We start from the raw sequence: 18,831 nt of genomic DNA on the forward strand, positions 1-18,831 counted from the left end.
TTTTGACCCCTATGGCTGAAGTACAGTATGGATAAATTCATGAGTGCATTGTTGACTGTGCACTGTGCATCTGTTTCAGTTAATGCATTTACAATGTTTTCAATGCATTGGAAACCGAACACGCAAGGTGTGTTGTTTCCCTTTGTCCACTCAGTCTCCTATATTTTTTCCTAAGTTCTTCCATCCCAGCCTACCAAATAGGAAAATCAATTCTTGGCATGTGACACTTTTCATTTATTAACTGTGTGAAGTGAAGTGATCCCAGAATATATTGCATGCTTTCCCATAACAGATTTATTTTACACTTGTTCAGATTTTTCCCTTTTGAATTGCACAGTGACTGAATAAGCCAAAGATGATGAATCCATGATACTGTGTAGTGGCCCCTCTATTCTATATCAAAAAAGCTCTCCACTACTTGTCTAATCAATCTATCCTACCCTGCAGTAGAGTAATCCAAGTTCCTTTCCTTGCTTACTGGCCCCTTCTACTCTGACAACACCAACAGGCATTTGATGCACCTCATCCTGCAGCGGATGGACTCCATCAAGGACTGGCTCACCACAATGGAGCAGAGCCTGGACCAGCTGTGGACAGACATCCACAATGCCCTCTTTTAGCACTTTTAAAAGAAAATCGTTTTGGTGGGATGGACTTGTTTGTTGGGGTTGGGTAGAAAAGTTGGGAATGGAGTTGGGAGTGACTTTCCTTGGACATGTTCACTTTTGGGACTTTGGGGCTTGGGTCAGTTTTGTTTGTTGAGAGGGGTGGGCCTGTTGCATGGGTGAAGAGGGTGGGTTAATTTGTAAAATATAATAAAGGGTGAAAATATTTTATTTGATCTAAATGTATGCCTGAAGTAGTTTGTTGTATGTTGCACTGCTGCCTTCAGCTTTTAGGCATCCTGTTTTTGTGCCTGTATGAGAGAGTGTAGCACTTAGTTATACAGTTATACTTCTCTAACTTTCTTGACCATTGAGGTAATGCTGCCATGGAGTCCGTCATGGGGGCAAGATTGAAGAGCAGGCGCTGGGGGGTAGGCATGCCCATGCACACGAGTGTAGGGCTGGGCACGTCCTAACTGAGGATCGCAGGCCGCAACTCGCACAGCGGAGGAAGACGGAGGGGCGAGGTTGGCAGTGAGCGGGGATCCTGCTTGGCTTGAGGCTGCTGGTCTCCATGCAGCGAGGCAGACATCACTAGCAGGGCGGTGATCCCGGCGGAATGGAGGGCCTTCACTGTAGCGGGCCAAGCCTCTCTCTGCGAGGGCTCGGACGACATTGAGAGGCCTGCTGTGCTCGGCCCAGCCTCACTTGATGTCATTTTCTGATCTGTGTGAAGGAAGTGGCCTTTAGGGGCCATCCGGGTTACTGAGAACCACCTATTATGCCTTCCCATGTAATCAACAGTCGATCAGACGGTAGAGAATACAAACAGGTGTTTATTAGCATTACTCTGCAGAGGAATCCAATCTGACCTGCACCCTAAAATGTCTGCCGAGAGACTGGCCCCTCAAAGCCTGCAACACGTAATCATTCCTCCAGGAACCCCCAACCATGCCCACAGTGGAAAGTTAACGGCTTAGGCCAAACATCAACAAAGTAGGCACAGAAGGATGAGCTACCAACTGCTAGATGGGTACACACTATCATAGTTTCAAGGTTGCCATGCCGAGTCTCAGAGTCTCCTAACGTGGGAGCAGAGCTACACACATGGATAGGCATGCAGGGGCAGAATGGCCTATTCATTAGTAAATAAGAAGGCAACCTTGAACAGAAGAGAAAATCATAACTAAATACATTCCTATGGCTGAGGCAAGCAAAATGAATAACAGGGCCTAGTTCGGACACAACCTAATAGGGATTGTGAAATATAAAATGGAGTCACACTCGCTAACTGAGGCTTGCGCACTTCAAGGATTTTTCAGTGGGTTGTATAATGTAAATACACATCAGATGGCATATAGCCACACATGGTAACCTACTATGATACAAAATAAGTATATAATAAGAATGGTGTTTTTCGAACCTAGCATGCGGTAAGAGCGGTGGGGTGCCCTTGACCCCCCACAGCGTAGACACACAGATTTCGTCCCTCTAGCTCCTATTGGGGCCGGTGACAGGATCCCCCCCGGATCGTCCCCGTGGCTTTGGGACTGGTTCTCCCTTCGGGGGCATGAACAAACCACCTGCCACTCCCAGGGGGCCTGGGCGGCATATTAAGAAGGCAGCTATACTCCCTCCCCCTCACCTAGGCCTATGGCAGTGAAAAGAGAAGGCCAGATGACCCTAAAGGGGGTCGGTGGAAGTTGGCTGATTGGTCTGCTGTAAGCTACAGGAATGCTTGGGGCCCTACCTACACACACAATTCCTCACGAGCCCTAACGGTGGGACTGGCTCATGGAGGGAGTTAGCCCACACAGACAGCAAAAGAATTGGTCCTTTAGCAAAGAAGGTTGGTGGTAGCTGGCGGATTAGGCAGTCGGAAGTTGCAGGAGCACCTGGGGCCCTACCAATCCATCGGACACAGTACGAACCCGAGCGACAGGACTGACTCCTAGAGGGGGGAGGCACACATAGTTGGCAGAGCCCTAGTCCCTCAGCATGCCCCCGGGCAACAATGGGTCTGGTGGTGTTGTGCTCTTGTAGGACTAGTGGTCCTCATCTCCATACAGCCGGGACTACAAGCACATGCAACAAACCTATGGGAAGCAGACTTCTCTGGGAGCCCATGACCACAACGCTAATCCCACGCCTACAGCACCGCAGGAGACACTCCTTCCTGGAGCCTTTCCCAAGGGTTGACACACTTGGCGAGTTGTTCCTGTTGTGCGTTCAGAGGGGCACTCACTGAGGAAACCACCCAGTACTCCAGCGAATATGGTGCTGTTCTCGCCCCCCCCCCCAGAATCTGCTGACTCCCTAGCGCTCCAACACTCCTCTGGGCTCATATCAGATCCTCCCAAGATGGCAACAGCCAGGACCCAAAAAAAAAAAACCATTAAAAGGCATGCTGGTCAAACTTCCACCTCAGGCCCGCCTGGACACTCTAGCAGACTCCTCACCCCCTGCGGGAGGTTCCGACTGAGACGCCCCCATCACACTTTCCTATATGGAGTCATTATTCTCGTCACTTAAGGAGGACCTCCAATCAGAGGCGACCTGGCTAAGGACTTGCAGGGAGTCAGATGAGAAATCTCGGAGATCGGGAACAGGGTCAATACACTGGAGGCAAATGAAACAGCCAGAGGGGAATAGATAGAGCTCCTATATCAAGAAATAATATGTCTCTCAGAAAGGCAAATTGATCTCTAGGCACATACAGAAGATCTTTAGAACAGATCAAGGCGTAATAATATCAGGATACGCAATGTGCCAACCTTAGCAGAGGCAAGAAACTTGGAAGAGTTTGTCCAAGCTCTCTGTGCCCAGATTTTGGGGGACATACCTATGTCGGACATCAGCCTGGATCGAGTGCACTGAGTTGGGCCCCGTCGGGCCTCCAACAGGCCATGGCCAGACATATTAGCCTGTGTTCACAACGTTTCCTTTAGGAACTGTACAGGGCTAAGAACCTACCATCTTCAGAGGTCATTCAATACAACTGTTCCAGGACCTTTCTGCTATTACCCCCAGAAACAGCGAGAGTTTCGACCTGTGACATCGTATCTCCAGAACCATGACATTTCCTATGCATGGGTTTACCCATTCTGCTTAATCTTTGAATGGGAGGGAAAAATTTGCCAGATCCGATCTTTGAATGCAGCATGTGAACTACTCCGGATTGATCAGCCAGAGTCCCGGGCCGGGAGCACGGACGAGGCAGGGGCCTCTGGGAGAGACAATGGCGAAGGCGGGGGGCAAAAAACCATAGAGCCAAGCCCTGAGAACATTGTGCAAGAAAGAAAAGCAGTGCTGGAGAGCCTCGCTGGGGGAGCCTCAACGGGAGGGACTGAATGATTTAATGTGGGGTGCCTCCTTGGCCTCAGAGGGCCCATGTGTTGCTGTTTGGGCCAGTGGGCGGAGCAGCCCTCAAATAGACATTGGCTATGATAAACCCCATCAGGATCTTTCCTCATGGGTGGGGGGGATCCCTTCCAAGGCCCTCCTCTCACAGTGGCTTTATTCATCAAAAAGTTTAATTATATTTGCGGGTGTTCTATTTATTTTGTTTGTTCACTCACCAAGTGCCAAAACATGATACACTTACAGGAGTACCCAACCATGAGCATAAAAGTCCTACATGGAGGATGGTTTGATGGTCAAGGCCCCTTTACACAGCTAGTTTCCATGTGCTTGATATGGTGTCAAGTGGGTCACTGAAGATTATATTCCTAAATGTAAAGGGTCTAAACAATCCAGTCAAACAGAAAGCTATCCTCTCCTATTTAGAAAAAAACTCAGTGGTTGACATCTGTCTTCTGCAGAAGACTCATCTCCTGTCAGGGCATACCCAATGACATAAATCTAGAAGATTCCTTCAACAACTATTCTCCCCAATGGGGCGTAAAATGGGAGGAGTGACTATCCTGTTTTCCCATACATTCAAGGGCTCCATAGGGCCCAAACTCGTGGAGCTAAAGGGCCACCTTTTGATACACCAGATGCAGCTGGGCTCACAAACGATGACTCTGGGCACTATATTTGCACCTACGCAAACGCAGGAACGTTTAATTCTGGAAGCTCTGGCAGAGTCACTTCTCTTTCACGATCGCCTGATATTGATAGGGGGTGACCTTAATCTTGTCATGGACAAACACATGGACCGTTCTGCTCACAGGTAGGGTGGGTCTGGGTCCTTCTCGAGCGAGGGCACACCTGGCTAAAAGAAGCAGGCCTCATAGAGTTGTGGAGGGCCCATCACCCAAACACCAGGGATTTCACATTCTTACCTCATGCACACAAGACTTACGCAAGAATAGACTATTTCATGGGCTCTTAAGACCTATTTCAGCTGTCAAATTCTATAGAGATCGAGCCCAGGACCCTCTCCGACCACTCTGCGTTAGTTTTAGAACTACATTTCCCCTCACAACAGCAGGCACGGAGACAGTGGGGATTGAATAAGACTTTATTACGTAAACCAAAAATGCAGGGGAAAATTAAGAAAGTTATAACTGACTATCTGGAGACCAATGACAACACGGAAGTTTCTTTCGCCGTTGTCTGGGATGCACTAAAAGCACTGTCAGGGGAGAACTCATATCTCTGGCAGCAGCTGAAAAGGAAGAGAGAAAACTTAAAAGGGCAGAGCTCAAGGCGAGGGTCAAAGAGTTAAAGGGAATTCATCACAGCACAGGGGCCCCTAGGGTATGTCATCAGTTATAATCCACCCGAAAACAATTAGCCGGCATAGATTTAGATGGGGCAGAATTCAGTTTTCTCCGGCTTAAGCACTTATACTATCTTAACAGTAACAAGTGCGTTAGGCTCCTAGCCACTAAACTACATGCAAAACGACTAGCCAATATTTTGCAAGCACTTGGGACAAAGAGTGAAATGGATCTCACAGATGACACCTCCGTTGCTGAACAATTCAGAGATTTCTACTCCTCCTTATACACGGCACAATCCGCCTCTTCTGAAGACATTGAAGATTAACTGCTTAATTCACCTGTTACTAAGCTAACAGAAGATCTAGCATCCTTTTTAGATTTCCCTTTTTGATTGGAGGAGGTCATCTCAGCCATTTCAAAGCAGAAACCCCTAAAATCTCCTGGCCCAGATGGGTTTCCCGCTGGGTTTTATAAGACCTTCTGTCCTGAGCTCACACCATTCTTGACCAGACTTTTTAATTCCTTAGCTGATTCAGGCTCTCTCCCAGCATCCATGGTGGATGCCACCATAACTGTCCGCCCGAAACCTGGAAAAAGTCCCCGAAAATATGTGCAAGCTATTGCCCTATATCACTTCCCAATATCGATTCTAAACTTTTTACTGGCATACTTGTGACTCGCCTCAGCCCTTTGATGCAGGGTCTCATACACGCCAACCAAGCAGGGGTTGTGCCACAAAGGCTGTGTGCAGACAATACCAAAAGACTCTTACACATCATAGATAAAGCGCATCGTAAACAAGGACCCAGCATGTTGCTCGCAGTGGATGCCGAGAAGTCTTCTGATCAGGTTCAATGGCCCTGTCTTAGTGCAACACTGGAGCATTTTGGATTTAGGGAACTATTTCGGTCCTGGGTATTTAGTGCCTGCCAGGCTCCTTGGGCCTCAGTAAGAGTCAAATGGGTGAGCTCAGAAAATGTTCCAATCTGCAGAGGCACAACACAGGGTTGTCACCTATCCCCCCTATTGTTTGTTCTACACAGAGAGCAATTTCCCCAGCAAATCAGAGACCACAGACACATTTGGGGGATCCCCATTGGGGGGGGGGGGGGGCACTGCATCTGTCTGTACATGGATGATGTCATGATCTTGCTGGATAACCCAGATACGAGCCTCCACCATTCCTGGTTGAGATAGAGAGGTTAGGGAGGGTGCCTTGGTTTTGCATGAACCTCCACAAGTCTCAGGCGCTCAGCATCACTATCCCTCCCGAGGAATAAGAATCCATGAAAGTCGCACATCCTCTCAGTTGGGCCACCAAATCCATATCATAACTGGAGGTGCAGCTGTGTAGCACAGTAGACAGAATTATTATTAATAGTGTTTTGTTGAGCGCATGCTACCCGGAGGCCTCGTAGCGCTATATTGTTTGAATCACCTTAAACTACGGGTCTTTAGTGACCTGAGTGCAAACCAAATTAGATGATTGGCGGCATTCTCTGCTTTCCTTCTTGGGCCGTATTGCAGCCGTAAAATTGACTATCTTGCCCAGAACATTACCCCTAACATCCCCAGTGGGCACAATCGAAACACTTCAGGCAGAGCTAAGTCACTTCGTTTGGGATGGTAAACGGCCCAGAATGAGCCGGGAACAGAGCTGGCTCCCACCAGCGGAGGGTGGACTGGGGATTCCCTGTCGCATTAGATACTATCACGCCGCCCAGATTTGGTATTTGGTGGAGTGGTCCAGACCCGAATCCAAAAAGAGGTGGTTGTCCATGGACAGAGCACTGGCAGGTACTTTGCTAGCTAAGGTGCCGTTTTTGCCCCGCACACAAAAAGACACTAGCCTCTACATGTCCCCCCCAACACACTCACTGTTAATGGTCTGGGATAGAAGCACCCGCAAAGGCAGACTCACTACCATACCCTCGCCCCTAACACCAATAGCTGACAACCCAGACTTTACTCCAGGGCGGGGGTTCCCTTCCAGATCTGGCGGGATTCACCCTGCGGGGAGATAGGCCAGCTCTTCGATGTTGAGGGACTTGTTCCCTTTGAAAATCTAAAAAGGGAATATTCTATCCCTGCAGCTGAACGGTTCAGATACCTACAGATTAGGCACTGGGTGACTCACCAGTCGGTCAGACCAGGGCTGAGAGATCACTGACCTTATATGAGAGGTGGCTACTAGGAAAAGAAACAGATAGATGCCTCATATCAGAGCTATACGTTCTCCTCCAACCTCCTCAGACAAAAGAAAAATCACCTTCACAAAAGCGCTGGGAGTCTGAGCTAGGCCGCCCACTCACTGAGAAGGAATGGCTTTTTGCCGAGCTAGGCACACCACACACAATATGGCGAGGACAGAAACTGCAGTTAAAATCACTTCTTACTGGTATCAAACACCGGTGCGCCTACATATAGGGAACCCACCCGCAAGAGATGAATGTTGGAGGCAGTGTGGGACCAAGGGTAAACTTTGTCATATCCTCTGGGATTGTCCAAAGCTCACCACATTCTGGACCTCAGTCTTGGATGATGTTGAGAACACCCACTTTTCCGCGAAGTTACCTAGATTCCCTTCATACATCTTATTAGGGCTACTAAACCCGCTGATATTTCCTCTTGCCTCCCTTATGGGGCGTCAGGTTAGCATTGCACTAGGTGCGGCTCATCAGACCATCATGGCGCTATGGGCTTCCACTACTATCCCAACTCATACTAAGTGGCTCAGATGTCTCTGGTATGTACTGGGGATAGAAAAACGAACCCTTTCTCTAACGTGTAGGGACGATACCTTTAGAACAATATGCCAGCCCCTTATTGAGCTGTTGACTAAGGAATTTAGGGAACTAACATGCCCCCGCTATCTCCGGTTTCTCCGCCTGGCCGAACCCAACATTACTCAGTCCAGTGCGTAACCACACACAACTCAACTTTTTTCCAAGTTAGGTCGGATTAATTGTTCAAAGTACATGGTTGGCTGGGAGGGAAAGAGAGAGGTAAGGTTTCAGGTTGGTGGAAGCCCTTGGGCTCACAGTGGAAGGGTAGTTCACAAACTCAGAAATGGGATATAAAGGGCCAGGTGTATGCTTGCCTCAGGGGCGGATATCTGGAACTAGAAAAGGTAAAGTCAGGGCTGCCTAAAGGCTGCAAATGAAGGAGATCAAATCAATTCAGGAGATTGGAGTGGAGTTATACTTTCCCTCATTTTCAAGGTGGGCGAAGAGACCAATGCCAGGATGTTCAAAAAGGAAAGTTCATACATAGTGGACAAAGAAACAGATGAAAAAAAACAGGTATCCAGAGGTGGTCTGGGAGGAAGCCATGACACTTCATGTGCCACGCGTGGTTGGTGTTCTCTGTCTTTCTCGGATGGCCCAAGGGCCACTCACGATGTGTTAGTCATAACAGGAACAGAATAAACATCCACAGCTGGAGATTTTTATGGAGATTCATGGCTCTTTGATGGGCTTCTCAGAACCTATACTAAAGCAAATGGAGGATTGCATTTCCAAGGAACAACAGCCTTCACCTGTGGGCTGCTTCCTCTGTTCCATATCCCAGGTTGCCTATTTCAAAGCGGAATACTCTGCTAAAACAGTTTCCATTGATGTAAGGCCAATAATGGATGATTATGAGTATAATAAAGTGCTGCAAAAATGCCGCTAAATTGTCATATTTGTGCCGCTAAATTTCCATATTTGTGCCGCTAAATTTGCTAATCCATGCCGCTATATCCTGGGGGAGCTCCTGTTAGAGGAATGGGAGTCTGTGTTCATCCCAGCACCGTGTGGCAGACACCTCAGGGTGCCTGCCACGTGGTGCAGGGATTGAATAGGGGGTGCCATAAGTACCCCCTCAGCCCCCAACCAAAGGCTGCAGAGGCAAGGGGCCCTGCTTTGGCCCCCATACTTGCTCCCCAACAGACTTTCCATATCGGAAAGCCCAACATGGAAAGACTGCCGGAGACAGTGTATCTTAATTCCAAGGTTAAAAAGGCTGACGTTTGTGATCACGGGCCAGCATCCGACTGGCATGCGGGCTCCCAGAGCACGTCGGAAGCCAGCCGTAATGACCATTCCGCCCACCAGCATTGTGATGCAGCGGTCGGAAATTAAACCAAGACGTGGCCCAGAAAGGCTCCGACCGACGATCGGAGCCTTTCCTGGCTGCATTCTAATCGGCCCCTAAAAGTTGAATATGACTTACCACCCAATCAAAGCCAAAGTTTAGACTGAGTGTATTATTTTCTTTGTTCACATTCGATCAAGTTAGCATCCTTACATGTAATTAGATTACATCTATAGATGTATTTGGTATCATAGGTGGATCATGTTCATTCACATGCCTTGTGCAGCACCCATGGTAAAAGAATAAAGGATGAAATGCATATTTGGTACAGGAAGGTGTCCCTTCCTGCACACACACAACCTCGCCTGCAATACAGTCACCCTTACTACATGGTGCAAGGATGTCTGGATTGGTGCAAGGCTGCACTGAGTGCATAGCTCCAAGAGAGGACAAGCACCATATCTAGATAAACTTTTCACAATCCAGCACTCTCTCTATAACATAGTGCCGCACAGGACGGCTAGTTGTATTGCTCAGATTCATAACATGAAAAGAATAGAACTGTTACTCTCTATGTGCACATTCTACTACGTTTTGACAAAATAAGGTTTGATTACCACATGTATTTAAGCATACAGAGAGGACAAAGTTTTCTCTTTTGTATAATTTGCAAATGAGTAGGCCATTTTCATATCGCCCATTGACAAAATTCTCATTTATGGTGCTGTGTCTGAATACTTAGGTATCATGGGCACTTCCTGGATACTTTTCTAGAACATTTGTGAAAAGGCCATTATGAACCATAATTGCCTAAACATTAATTGAGTAATTGTGCATGCGATTTCTGAAAATGTACGCAGTATCTGCCGGTGGCACCAATTGCCCGTGGATGCAAACTTTAGATCCAAGCACATGAGGAAATTCTGCAGTTCCATAAAATCCTTGCTTGATTACTAGTTGTTGTTGGCTAGTTCTGAGAAATGCTAGGTACTGTGGTGTGAGTTTGATAGTTCCCGACACAGATGTCAGGAATGCAGAAAAGGTACTCAGTGATATTCCAGCCATCATTGCAAATGTCCTTTGGAATGAGCCAGAGGCCAAAATGTGTAAAACTGCCATCAATTTGACATAAGGCAGGATGGCATTGGTCTGTTCGGTTGCTGGTTGAATACTTGGAAAAATCTTCGCCAAGAATTCAAGAATGCTCTCCTTCTTCAAAATGTATACCTGCATTACCTCCTCCATGAGATCAATGAGGGTAATCCTTTGTCAAAATATGCTCTCGCTCCTCCTTGGCTGTCACTGCTGTCAATTTGCACCAACTTATTCCGAAACAAAATGAGAGAGTAAGGGTATTAAACTCGGTGTAAGGTAGGAACTCTTGGTCCCCTACTTCAATATTAAACAACAAATGGAGGAGTACCCCCTGGAAGAGTGACAGAGAAAATCTCTGCACCCGGAGCTTAAGGCTCAATGGAGCACAGTGTGTCCAACCTTATGTCAGGACAAAGCATGTCCTTTTAGAAGACCCCTCACTCACCAACCTGGTTGGTGACATGCTTCATCATCGGGGTCCCACCCCGAAGGCCGAGTGCCAACAGGGTGTGCTGCGACACCTGATTACAGTGGAGCGGGTTTTCTTTTTCTTTTATATGTGCAATGATTCTAAAAAGTGACTAGGTGGATTAAGAAGGGAACAATACTACTCACTGCAAGACTTTATTCTTGAGGGATTGCACCCCAATAAAATTACAGTGTGACACCCGTGTCTAATTAGGTAGACTTTGATGTCTAAGACGTGTAGTGTTTAGTTAAAATAGCGACGTGTGCTATGTGATTTTAAAATTAGGTCTACATGTTTCAACCATCTTGCAATTGTGGGTTTTCGTCAAGACCGAAGGAAGTGATCTGGGTGGTATGCACACGCTAAGGTGCGTCCAGTCCTCGATCACGTGAGAATATATGGCCCAAAAAATTATGGACCTACACAAAAATACAAAAGTCTTCTCCCCACTCCGGAAGAAAAACCTGTAAAGGGAAAAATGGGGTTGGGATCACGTACATAAGTAGACAGACAATTGTTTGTACACTTAACATATATTGTGCTCATAGAAGTAGGTAGCAGAAATAGCTGCCTGGATGGTGGCCCATGCTTGTTGTAGGTATGCCACCAGAACATACATCAATACCGGTTGGAAGTGCAGTGGTATACTTCGCAGTACATCGGTGGGTTTTTCCCCCAGGGCAACTAAAAAACACAGGGTCTGGCATGCCGCCTGGGGGGGGTTTGGCTACCCAAGAGAGGTAAAGTGTGGGCGAAAACAGTCTAAGAGTGCGCTCAGGGAAGTGCCGCGGTGTTACGGACTCGTGGGATACTGTGTTTATCTAATATACACCCAGCGCTAAATCTATCCAATAATTCAGATGATTGTTCGAAAAAAGTGGCCCAGTAAGGGCACATTCGGCTTACTGAGACATGAGACTCATGAACTGGGAATTTGTCTTGGTCTGGGTGGCAGCAAAATTCTTCTGTTTAGGCTTTCCTATGATGTGCTAGATTGCTTTACTTAGTGAGGATTGGTGGAAGCCAGCTACTGTGTAAAGAACCATGGCCTAGATTTACTACAGTTTTGCATGGGCTTGTTTAACTTTTTTAGCATAGCCCAGATGCAAAATCTATTTTGGGATTTAGTAAAGCACGCAAATCCCAATTGCTTGGCTTTTCGTAGATTTGTAAAAAAAAAAAAGTTGTGCAAAGCATCCATGTATTTTGAAGCTACCCCATGCATTTTCAAGGTATTCTTTCCTGTACAAAAAATATTCTGACCACAAAGCAGGCACCCTGCGACATGGCATAAGGGTATTTGCATTGGTGCTAGGCAGCCACAAGTGCATACGTGCTTGTAGAGATCAGAATGGTGACAGCTCTTCAAAACTATTTCACAGTTCTGCTCTCTACCTTTCATGCAAAGCAGTACAGCAACTTCACGTGTTACACTGCATTGCGGGATATGTTAGTAAATATGCACCTTGATTATTAGGGTTTACTGGAATCTGAGCAATTGAGACAAAAGTCTGATTTCCGGGGGGGGGAGAGGGAGGGGGGTCGATTTGATTTCAAAGTTTGTGTTCTGAATGTCCTACTACCCAAGCATGTGTATTTAAAGAAGAGGGCAGCAAGACTGTTTGTAATGCTAATGATAAGGTTTCTTTATCATTTGTATTTTTTGAATTTGCTTTATACAAATGTGTGAAAATTACTTATGTAAAATGTTCAACATCAAGCAGGCACGTTTAAAGAGAATATGCTTTTCACAGGAAGTTAAAGATGGCTCTTACCACCATGTTTTTGATTTTTTTAGGACAACTCACTTTTTTTTGGGGGGCAGTTAGACTGAGTTTCCATATTGCAGGCAGGATTGGAAAAAAGCATTTGCTATCATGATTTAATGTGGAAAAGAAAGCAAGTGAAATGTCATCCGAAGAATGTGGATCTGCATCAAGTAGGGTTAAGTGATTATATAAATTTGTTTCTCAAGGTTCAGAGGGGTGTCAATGTAGACATAGAGAATGCATACCATCATAATGGTTGAATGGCATTCACCCAGTTGGAAGGGCCAGAGGGTTGGGTCACAGTAGTTGATACTTTTAGTAGTTTTGTCTCCACTCCTATTTATTGAATATAGCATTAATGAGCTCACATCATGTATATAAATATGAAAGGACTGAGATGAGAAAGACGAGCACTTGAGTAATGACAAATTACCATTAAGAAATTGAGCAATACTGCCTCCCAGAGTTCCATTTCTAAATGATGCACAAAGTAGCTAAATTCTAAGTTGGCTTACCAAACAAAGATAACCTCTTTAACTAACCAGCAATCTTCAGATCATGTTTTTAAGACACCATGAATTAAGGGGAAGTGAATAGATACACTTCCTAGCATGAACATTTATCTCTGAGACACTTTGCAACTGGAACTGGTTTAATCCACCACCACCCGATAAGTAAAAACCTAGGCCAGTACAATGGGGCGCAGACCGCCACTGACAGGCTGCCATGCCGACATGCCGTCAGTGGCAGTCCGCCCAGCATCTTGGGCATCGGTCTGGTCGCTGAATTACAATGCAGCCGGTTGATCCACAGAGGTCGGGGTAGGACCACCGCCTCTGATAGGATCAAAGATTCCGTTGGGGCAGCGGTCAGATTCATAACCCTACATTGGAGGCAGTGCCTGAGCAGGCACCACCATAGGGATTAGGATATCTCTGTCCGCCTGCCTGTTAATGGAAGTCCCACCACCATAAACGGGACAATGGAAATGGACTGTAGGGGCCCCAAGCAGGGCTCCCCATTCCCCCTGGGTCCCTGCTAAGTGGCCTGGGGGCCACATGTAGTGCCCCTCCACACATCCTTGCACCATCATTTAAAATGTTGGGGACCATGTGGGGAGCATCAAGGTCCCTGCGATCTCTGCCAGCTCCCCGCCTCTTGCTCGAGCCGGCATTGCTGTGGGATCCAGGGAGCTGCTGACATGCAGCTCCCTGGGTCCCAAAGCAATGTATGTTTCGCAGGGAAACTGACATGCTCCACTTTCAACAAGTGAGCATCTGACCTTGGGTTGCGTTAATTTGTATAATAATATGCTAATTGATTCACATTTTCTCCCTATATCTAATTTGTTCATAACATTGAATAACTTGTGAGTGCATTTTAAAAACAATTACATTGCACTCCTAACAGGCACCTTTTGTAGGATACAAATGTTACGCTCTATCACTAGAGAGATGGGTTGGGGAGGTAGGTTGACCCCTAAAACGCTGTCATGGGTGGGATTCAGGTTGCGGCAGTGGGGGGACTGAGAAGCTTCCAGGTTTGGGTCGAGAGTCGTCTTTCCAACTTAGCAGACGTCTAGGACGCCAATAGGGTGGTGTTGTTCACCTTCCTGAGGAAGGGATACCAGATGCCAGAGACGCAGTGGCTATGATATGGCTTCTTCAACCATGCCCTCAGCAACTGTGTGCTGCAGATGGATGGGTGCACAGTAAACTCATCTCCATAACTTATGGTAACTTATGGTACTATAATGAGAAACACGCAAGCCCCCCTTCTAAGCCTGCACGATAGACAGGAGAAGGATTTGGGATAGTTGGATGAAGGAGACTGATTGATTGCATTAGGATTTCCCACAGAGGTCTCTATAAGAAGTACTATCACCTCATCCAACTCAAAATTCTCCATCGGACATATTTAGGCTGTGGGGTTTTAGGTTTAAACCTATAATAACTGATAAAACCCCACTGAAAGATAAATAGCCCTCACCGGTGAAAACATATAAACACTGAAAAAACACCTGCACAACCACAAACTAAATGCCATTCAAAGAAAGGAAAAAGAGAGTGAAAGAGTCATTTTTTCTTCCTGAAGGTGTCAATACAATGTAACTTTGTTATACAAGCTAGCAGTAAGGAAGACTGGCTAACATTATTCTGCTTGAGTTTTGTTCCTTAGGGATGCCACTAAAATATTGTTTCTTCTTCCTTTTACTTTTTTCAGTTTTGTGGCTTTTGATCTAAAGATGCTGGGTTTAGTTTCATGTTTTAGGTCTAGTTTAATTATGTTATAAACTGTAGAGAATCAGACAATATCAAACTCATATTTGATATTTTGGCTGCATTTGATTCTTTCACTGATAGGTAAAATGGCTGGTTTCATACAAATCTTTCCTAATATGTGTTATCACCTTTACCCAAAGAGAATGGGTAAAAACCCTTAATACATCAGACCATAGTTTCTAGTAGGTCAGTATTGATAGTAGGTGAATTGCCAACACCTCAGGCTTTAAACATTCAATGCAAGGTATAGTGACAAGTATATATATCACCAAGCATCTGGGATAGTGGTGAAAACATGACACTAGACTTTTGGAAAGCATTGAACTCAGTGTCACTTGTAATGCTCTGAAAAAAGGTTCTTTCCAAGTTCAACAAAGACTGGAGTGATATTGTTTGTATTTGCAGTGATTCAGCTACGTATATAAAAAGTTGTGTGATGACCTGTCAAAATTGATACCCGAGCTGAAGTGATTCCCTGTAGGAGATCCTTGCCACTTGTTAGATGCTATACTGAATGCATCTTTACCATCTTCAGAGTTAATGAGGAATGCTATTGCCTTGTTAGTCCATTCTGGTTCACTGTTTTCTTATGCACAGGAACTAAAACGCAAATATTTATCATTTCGTGCTTTATGTGGCATCAAAGAAAGAGTCATCCCAACTGTGTCCCTTAGCTGATGGTTCTCAGCCAAAGGGGCTATGAATGCTGGGAGGGCCTTTTCACAGAAGATTACATGGGAAGGAAAGAGCAAGCGCACATGACCAAAGATTCACTGAAGAAGTATTGTATGGTGTACTACAATAAGATTAATTTGCAAAAATCTATTTGGACCTCATATACACTATAAGTACACTGTCTATATACCATGCTCTTTCAGTGCAGAAAGCAAGCAATAATAAAATCAAAACGTTTCATAAACACCGGAAAAACACTTTTTCTGTTAGTTTTAGTGGCGCGAAAATGTGTAACCACTGATAACAACTGTTTTTTGAGATATTGAAAACACTGAAAAAAACCACCAGAATTTACCAAAAATAGAAACTGAAAACAGGAAAGCCTATATTATATGAGAACACTTCTGCATAAGATCGGTAAGACGGATACTATGGCCTGTCTCAGGGATTGAGGCATGGAGGGCCCTTTATTGCATAAAATATGGACCTGTACCCATTTGTGTGCCTGTTGGGTGGTGGTGGAGGATTCATTAGAGGAAGCCACAGGTATACCCTTGACGTTACAACCTCAATTGGCGTCGTTGGGCATATGGGAACCCATGGATATGTCCGCTACCAGAACATTCTGGTGAGCTTTGGCTGCATTGTGGCAAAGTGGCATATTGCCCAAAAATGGGGAAACAGGTGCACCCCGTACCACCATTTGGAGGCAGGCATGGAGCATCACAAACTGGTGAACAGGGATGTCTATAAACAAAGAGGCTGTCAGAGGATATTTGAAAAGATGTGAGGGTAGCTGAGGCTCGAGGACCACTTAGGGAGTAAGATGGGGGTAGAATAATGGTATATTCATGTTCGGGACACAGGACTGGGTAAGAAAGAGTGGGTACGTCCAGACTCACATTAGAGACCAGACACGCAGAACAGTGGGTAAGAGTACCTTAAGATGGGAGAAACTGTGTGATAACTGTTTGACCCCAGCTGTGCGGGAGGTTGGGAGAGATTGAATGGTGCATGAGGTGCAGTATTATATGATGTTGGTATATTGTTCCCTTGTTATGCATAAAACAATAAACATATTCAACAACAAGAAATACAATTGGTTTGAATTGCAGCAGCCAGGCTGCAATTGAGCACGCGTGAATTCAGTTCCATCCCCTAACATTAGCTGAACTCTATTGGCTGCCAGTTCAGCAAAGGATTAATTTCCAAGCATTGTGCCCTAGATCATAAAGCCGCGTCGGAAGGAAAAACCAGCAGTCTAGCAATGAATTTCACCTTCTAATCTCTGAAACACAATCTGAGATTGAAACAGGCATTACTGGTAAATGTACCTAGATTTTGCAGATCAGCACAGGCAGGCAGGTCTTTCTCATTACTTGCTTGGAAACTGTGGAATGCCCTTCCACCCCAAATCAAAAGTGAAAGGTTACTACTGAAATGTTGAAAGCTAATCGAGGCAAGGTATTTAATTGTATGAAATCTGCCTCATTTGTGCATTTTCAAATATTAAATCGAGATCCGTGTTTTTTCCAATGCTTAGCTGCATTTGGTTCTTTATTTGCACTTCATGAAAACCATAAATAAATAATTAAACAAATAAGGAAATAAATAAAGGCAATGGTGTCTCTTCTATTCATAGTCAACATCCTGAGGGCACCCCTTCGTACCATTCTTCTGAATTATGCTGCACATAACAATCCCACACGACAAATAGCATCATTTATACACCAGAGTATTTTGTGTACATCGAAATCATTTAATATTTGCTGTCGCGCTGTTGCGGGGGTAGTCTGAAGCACTACCAGTGTGCGATCAATTATATTTCTCCCACTCGGGAAAATGAAAGAATGTCACTGACTGAGCTGATGAACGCTGCTTGTGGTCAGGATTGAGTCATTTTAATATTGCTGGAGTATATTAACATTGAGACTCTTTGAACATTTACAGGGATTATCCTGTACAGTGTAGTGCATGCAATTATCCTCCTCCGCGTCTCTCTAGTTAATGTTAGATTCATTATCCTATATTGCAGTTTAAAACTTGTCCAGGATGGGCGGAGAGAATGATGAAAGAGTGCGGATTCTAATGCTATGAAATTCACCATCAAACACATTATTGTTACTTTGAATAGCAGGTTTCCTGGCTTGTAGTCACCTGGAATGGTGTGAAATGAAAGGTGAATTCTGCAGCTGTGCTTCCTAAGTGTTGTCATCTCTATTTGTTTGTTCATGTAATGGTGCTGACAGAAGCATCTAATATCGTTTAGTTTCTTGTTGCAGCTGGTTAGACAAATAAAAAAATGAAAACAATTATTTCAGGCTAATTTCTTCGCAAACCTCGCGCCCAGGTGCCCATGATGGGTATATCCGAGGCATACTTGAGGCACTGATGTACTTGTGGGCATGCCACTTTGGATAATGACACAAAGGGAGTCATTTAGAGTTTGGCAGAAGTGGACATTCACTGAATTCCCCTGCTCTTAGAGTTAGAGGAAACACCAAGGGGCATATTAACAAGCACAGAGTTAAAATTATCGCAGTTTTAGCGGCAGAAAACTGCCGCTAAAGCGGCGATAATGGGCTTGATAATATGCCCTTGAGGATTCACATAGAAGCCCAGGTTCACACCAGAACATGGGCGTCTATGGGAATTCTCAAGGGAATATTATCAAGCCCATTATTGCCGTTTTAGTTTTCTGCCGCTAAAACGGTGATAATTTTAACGCCGTTTCTTGATAATATGCCCCCAGGTTTCTGCAGTGGCCCCTCACTTTTGTTCCTCAGACTGAAACCATTGACCGTCTGTTGCAATGTATGCTGGGCAATCATTCCCTCAAACCTTTTGGATCTGCAAGGGAATAGCTTAGAGTCCGAAAAGGAAAGAAGAGAAATCACCATCAGGCATTGGTAGAAAACTGCAATCCCATCGGGGCTGTTATATTGGCATTTTTAAATTACTGAAACACAAATGACTTTGTTGAGCAAGCACATTTTACAGTGTCTGCTCTGAAAGCCTCAGTGCCTTCAGTGGAGTCACCTAAGCTGGAGGCAAAGGTAACCTCCCTCATATGGTAGGGTTCTCTAAATACGGCAGGCTGAGATACCTCAAAGGAGTGGAAGTCGCCGCTGACCTGGTGGGACTATAATTCACACACCAAAATCTACATATGATCTGTCCCACAGCTGC

This window comes from Lissotriton helveticus, chromosome 2_1 (assembly GCF_964261635.1).
Source record: "Lissotriton helveticus chromosome 2_1, aLisHel1.1, whole genome shotgun sequence".
Classification (NCBI taxonomy): Eukaryota; Metazoa; Chordata; class Amphibia; order Caudata; family Salamandridae; genus Lissotriton; species Lissotriton helveticus.